The sequence below is a fragment of the Aplidium turbinatum genome, chromosome 2, assembly GCF_918807975.1.
Source record: "Aplidium turbinatum chromosome 2, kaAplTurb1.1, whole genome shotgun sequence".
In the NCBI taxonomy this organism is placed as follows: domain Eukaryota; kingdom Metazoa; phylum Chordata; class Ascidiacea; order Aplousobranchia; family Polyclinidae; genus Aplidium; species Aplidium turbinatum.
Window position 1 is genome coordinate 14,847,210 of NC_137473.1, and position 6,668 is coordinate 14,853,877.

The window sequence follows — 6,668 nt, forward strand, 5'->3', positions numbered from 1 at the left end:
ACAAGGATTTTATACACATTATTGTAAATTTGTAATTATCATCACCCATGACCACAATCGTTTATTTAAGGTTTTATATTTGAAACAGGTGTCTTGTTACTGTAGCGGGGTTGCCACTTACAGTAAAAGCAAAGCCCGTTGCTGTATCATCAGCATTTGACAGGAAGCATGTTGAATACTGAAAAGTTTCTTGCACAGAGGCTACTACAGACTGCTTCGGCAATCGGTTGACTACTTACTGTAGCATCGTGTGCTTTTGCGTATGACGTCAGCCGCTTTGCTAATCATTCGTTTGTTAGCTCACACCACGGCGAGACACCAATCCTGAAAACGGTCCCATGCACTTTTGTTCACATTTTTAATGGTTGATGGTTACGTTTGGATGGTTTATTCGCAGTTTTGTTGTTTTGATGGCTGATGGTTATCTTGTCACGAGAATGCATTTCTCAGGAACAGTCATTAACTTCTATGATTGTTTGAAAACAAGCTTCATAAATAAGCACAAATCAAATCAAGATGCTCAAGTAAGTAGCGCTATTAGTTCTACTGGTTAAAACGCTAATTGATTTTAACGTTTTTGGTTTAGGCGTTATGACACGATTGGCTTTCTTGCCTTCCCATCCACTAAACTAAACCAACTTTCGATATATATAAGTCTGGTTACGACAAATAGCGTTATTCAAACGTCAGGCGTTCTACATCTAGCTTCATTCAATACATTTCTTTTGAATAACCAAACTTTTTTTCGTAAGCATCTATATTCTATGTGATTGCACGTTGCGACAAAATGACAAATGTTTGCAGAGTTGTGCTTGACGCTTGTTCCATTTCCTGCTGACAAAGTCTATGTTGGATGATTTTGTTGTTTCAGGATCACTCTTAATGATTTTGACAAATTATTTGAGCATTATAACAATATATTTTACATATTTACAAATAGATTAACAGTCAAACGTTTTCGGTTTAACTTAAGCCTCATCAGGAATCTGAAAATATTTATAAAAATGCAATAAATTTCAAATTCTTGAAGCTTCCTCTTCAAGTTGAGCCGAAGACGTTTGACTGTTAAACTATTTGTAAATATGTAAAATATATTGTTATAATGCTCAACCCTGTTGCATTGTTGCGTCTTGCCTGTCTTTGGTGCAAGAAAGAAAATTCTCTCCCGAAACTATATGATAAAGATTTGCAGCTAGCTGGCTATAATGACCCATATATCTGGTGTACACTGTACAGTACAGTCGATCTAATTTGCAACATGGTACCTTTTGTTTAGTTTTTATTTTTGCTTGTGTAGTTATGCAGAACCGTTGCAAACCTAAATCATTGATTTATCATTCACAATGCGAACAGGAAACGGTGGGCAATCCTGTACAGTACACATGTTTCAAAACCAGGTTTCAAGTTTCCGAAATAGACGGTAATTTTGCATTTTTTATCACCACAATCTTCATTATTCTTTCAAGTGGCATACACCCACGTTTTTGTTCAAAACATTGAGCAACACTTGAGATAGATTACAGGTTTGAGATTTGTTTTGCGTTAAGTTAGGAACATGGCTACGCTAGTTCGACGTATGTTGCTGTATATATGAGCCAGAGAATGCAAGTGCTATGGTTTTTCTTCGAGTTGTCACGATGCACTGCAGATGTGTTGTGATGACGTCATTCCAGAATGCACAATCTTTGCAAGTGCTGTAATTGGCTTTTGCAATCCCAACCAGCTTTGTATTGAATGTGATTTATGTAAACGACGGAAGCTGGTCTGAGAGGTTTTAACTAATTGACCTCGGCGAATTGTATGTGGGTTTGTGTGAGTTGTAGCTTTGCTCTGCTTGGTAATTACGGTATTTACGATATTTTATATTCATATCGTGTATTATGTCGTATATTTTTATTGGCTCAATAAACAGCTCAATAATTCAGTAGTTTGTTCAGTTGTACCAAATATCATATGATTGATTTTGTGTGCACTATTTTGTGTATTTTATAAATCGTAAAAAGGTTAATTTTCTGTGGTTGTGCATTGCGTCCTGTTGGTTTGAGTTCCAGTGAGTTAAAGTTTGGCCCACCTAACAAAATTGGTCATTTATACATTTAACGTTGACAGACGTTAAATTAACGTATAAATAACCAATTTTTCTTCCTAGAAAGTTATGGGACTCCGTTCTGGTAAAGTAAATATTTCATCTCATTAAGCCATCTGAGCTTGACAGAGTTGAGAATGTGCTTTTAAATACATGACCTCTTACATTGACGTAAATGGGCGAATGCTATTTTTTGGGCTGTTACCTTTCAACTGGAAGTCATGTCATTGTAGGCGGCGTTTGTGTTTCATCAAAGATGATTTCACAAATCACTCAATGAAAAAGATTTTTGGTCGCATTCTTACAACTTGAGTTGTGTGGTTTTATTAATTCTTTACGTGTAATTAAAGATGTGAGTCGTTTTTTGTGCTTGTTTTAAAAAAAATGTTTTAAAAAAAACTTTGCTTTTTTTGCATCAACAATCTGTCTAAAATTTAAATGTTACAACGAAATTTGTAGCTTTGCTTCTCTGAAATAATCAAGACATCGATAAGTTGCCAAAATAAAACTTTGTCGCTAAACTTTTCATTAAAATCTTCTTTTTAACTTTACCAATGATCCAAACAGATGCGTAGTGTGATAAAATAATCTAAAAAAGTATGAGCGTATCACACTAAAATTGGCAATTTATGTTCATTAGATTTAAATTGAAAGAACTTGAATTTGTCAATTTAGTGTGGTACTGTCTACTTCTTTTTATCGATAATCTAACCTTCATCAGTAGACTAGACTGTATATTCACCAATTAGACTTTAAAGAATGTCATAATACTCCATATAGTTTTCAATTACTCATCATAATAGGCTATGTGCAATAAAAGAAATGACAGGAATAAAAGAAATAAACAAACTAATAAAAGAAATGAAGACAGACAACAAAGGAGGTTGACTGTTAGCATGGTCACCACTGGGGCCAAACAGGCCTCGTCTTTATCATTGGTAGCACGAAAGTAGGTGGTTCATTGATACCACTTGCTGAGCATGCGACCACATTTCTGACTAACAGAACTGAGCTAAAACTGCAGCAAATTAATTTGTAATAAGTTATTTAGCAGCTACTGTATAATTCAACACTTGCTTTTGCAGTTCTTTGTTATGATAAATGGAAATAGTTGTTACAGGAAAAAATGTATGAAACGATCGGAAATAGGCTAGTATAAAAAACGAAAAAAAAACAAGTAATAAACGTAAAATACAATTTAAAAAAAAAACGACTAAAAAAAAAACGTTTTTAACCATCCCTACTTGTAATCCAATAAGTGATTAAAAGGCCATTTTGGGATTGATATTTAATGAAAATATTTTTGTAGCCATTATAGCAGTGATCTATCGTCTTCCCCTTAGAAATCGTTTTTTGTATGTCGCATGTTTCAGGCATATTTTGATCTGAACCATTTCACTGCAGACTGTCATGTTATATGAGGATAAATTAATGCTTAATATCAAGCAGATATATTAGCTCAAATGCTTTAATAAGTTGCCTGGAGAATTAAAAACACCTGACATTGCATGGTTTGAGTGAATTACGTTGGTTTATTAGCTTATTGCATGCTAAATACTTTGCGGTGTTTTTGAAAGCAATTAAATTAAAGCACAAAGTGCGAACTCAGACCGCTCTCGTGATCCGTCGCATACCTAAGAAGCAACGCAACAAAACCATATAACTTTAAAGGGTAGATAGAAACTTAATTGTTGACAACAGGAAGCTGAATTATTGGTTTACAATTATTCCCGGCTTTATAGCCGGTGCTTTTTTTCTAATACCAACTTCAAAGAAACTGCTACTTTTTTCACTGAGGTATGTAGACCATTGACTCGCAAATTGTTACCAAGGTAGCCCACAAGTCACAGACTTATATGCCAGCATACCTCGTGACTGGAACAGTGTCAGAACCGTATGGATCAAAACATGTTATTATGCCAAGCTGATATTAATCCTGTAATCGTGGGCGTATAAACCGATTGCTTTGCTATGGTGACGATTTCCCAACGTAATCCTTTTTGATTAAAACACCTTAAAGGCGTAAGTCTAAACCGCCATAGTATGTCTGATGTAACTTTAGATCTGAAAAAAGATGGTTATCTTTCTTTGAGGACAGAGTTTAACTTTGTTACGTTAAGCTACTGCTTTATCATTTTTCTCAACTGTCAGTTGTTTAAGATGGATTTTGCTCCTTTATGTAAAGTTGCATTGTGTGGTAAATCAGTGCTCTCCAAACAATGCTCCATGAAAATGTGTCAAGCACTGACGTGATGAACTGATCACTGGAGAGGTCATTGTTCCACGACCCCCTTAACAAAGTTTAGCACTAATTGTTACGTAATTGCTTCTTGTCGGACAACGCTATGCGCATTGTTTAGGTTAATTCAATTACAAGAATATGGAAACAAACAAGACAGAAATTAAACTGCTAGTTGCAACAGAAAGAAATATCTTTGAAAACTCTTTAACATTTTCAAAGTAAACACCATTTTTTAATTTACTATTTTTTTACTATATTGTTATCCGAATCGTACTTTTTCTATTTCTTTGAAGTTCTAGTGAACGGCTCAATAAATCTGTTCATTGTCGTAGACTTCCTGCAACAAGCCCACAACATTTGACTTGCCTTGGTGTTGTTTCAAAGTCTGATTAAGTTTCCAGCGTGCAACAGATTAAAATTTTTCCACCTGTAGAACTATCATGCTCTGTAAATGGTGTTAGTGTTTTAGAGATAAGTTATTTTTAATAATGTTGAAGTAACGGTGTTAAGTATAAATGTAATGTAGCAGAGCTTTTTTTTATTCTGTTGCAACTTGCAGTTTAATTTCTGTCGTGTTTGTTTGTTTACTATTGTTATTTTTCACTTGGGTAAAACACGTTCGGTCCGACGCAAATGTTTTTCCAGCTGGTAAAATTTTTTGTTTTAACATCATCTCATTGTCGCTATACTTTGAAATGATGTAAAAAGATAACTGTTTATCGATTGGGTTAAGACACAAAATGATAATTATAATAATTGATAAGAACTTTCTTTTATCGCAAGGCTCAGTAGCTGAGTATATACCTCACTTTTATTTCCCGCCACCTTTTAGGAGAAGTGCAATAAAAGAAGCGGAATGTATTTCATCTTTGGTTGCCAGTTCCATATGTGACGTCCATACCGGTATGGACACTCCATCGGTGCGCGTATTTGTAATCTGCCGGTCGCTGCAGCAACCACGTGATACTGTGAGCGTCTTTCTTGAAACTTTAAGTAAATTGAACAAGCGATTCCGCAGACACAGACTGACATGATGGTTTGATGACTGGAGGTAATAATCACGTGGGTTCGATTTCCACCGCTGCCACTACTTTTTTTCTTTAATTACTAAACAAAGTTCAAAGCAAGAATCAATTCTCTGTCTTGAGTGCTAGAAGGGTCACAAGGACTGCAGTTAAGTGGCTCATGGGGAAAATTGTTGTATTTAAGGTATCTACCGGTCATAACACTCCATCTGCTGCAGCGACCTGCAGATTAGAAATGCGCTGCCGGTATACGAGTAGTATAAATAAGTTTTAGCGTTGTGCCTGAGTTGAGTCAGCCTTGGTCTGGCAGCTCATCTGTAGTCAAATCAAGTCCATGACCTTACTTGCCTGACAGATTTCTCGGTGCTCGCAAGCTTCCACACGACGACAACGTGTTGGCCCAGGTTGTGGTTATGCTGTAATTAGCTTTTCAGATATTTGCCACCTTTTTTTGTGTGTAGAGATATCGAGGTAGTAGTTCCTCTATTAATGATTTTGAACATTTTAAGCTGCTTCGTCTGTGGAAAGTTCCATTCCTGTGGTAAACACAAATGATTGTATTGTGCTGATGCTGTGTGAAAGATAGCTGTGCAATCGCGCTATGCGCATACATGAACGAAAAGATGCATCAATAGTGATCAATCAGTCTTGCAAAAAACGGAAACTAAACCATCTGTCATCATTTAAAAATGCACTTTCTTCTGAAACCTTGATTACTGCTAACTTGTGTCAATTTTCCATATCACTGTTTATCTGTTAATTTATTCTCCATTGAAGTATTCAGTAATTTTTTTTACATTGATTCAACGTCTTTAAATGGATGTGAAAAATAAGTCAATTTATTGGCTAAGATACATCTCATAACAATCCCCTTGTGCTAACATAAAAGCCTCAACGGAAGCTACTTTGGCGTGTGTGTAGCGCTGTCTTGTAGGTTACCTCACACCAATGGATGCTATCGTTCAGCTTTGACTATTCAATGACTCATTTCTTAACTACTTTTTATAGTCATGTTGATAAAGTGAGAAATATCCTTCCGTTTGGATAAAATGCAGCAGCTTGCTGTCGTGCGGCTGTAGCTATGGTTCTGGAAGCACGCCAATGTGTTTGCACACTTAACTTTAAATTACTCAGTGCGCTTCATAAATTGCAGTAAGATTTGCAGCGTATTTCAGCAGATTTGTGGTCATGCAAAGCCAAATGCTTGAATTGGGCGTGAATTCTGGAAAAGTTTAAACAAGTTCAAGTATTTCATATTTTCACTCTGCTGTCAAGCAGGAATTGCAGCCGTCGCCTTGACGCTTTTGTTTTTTTA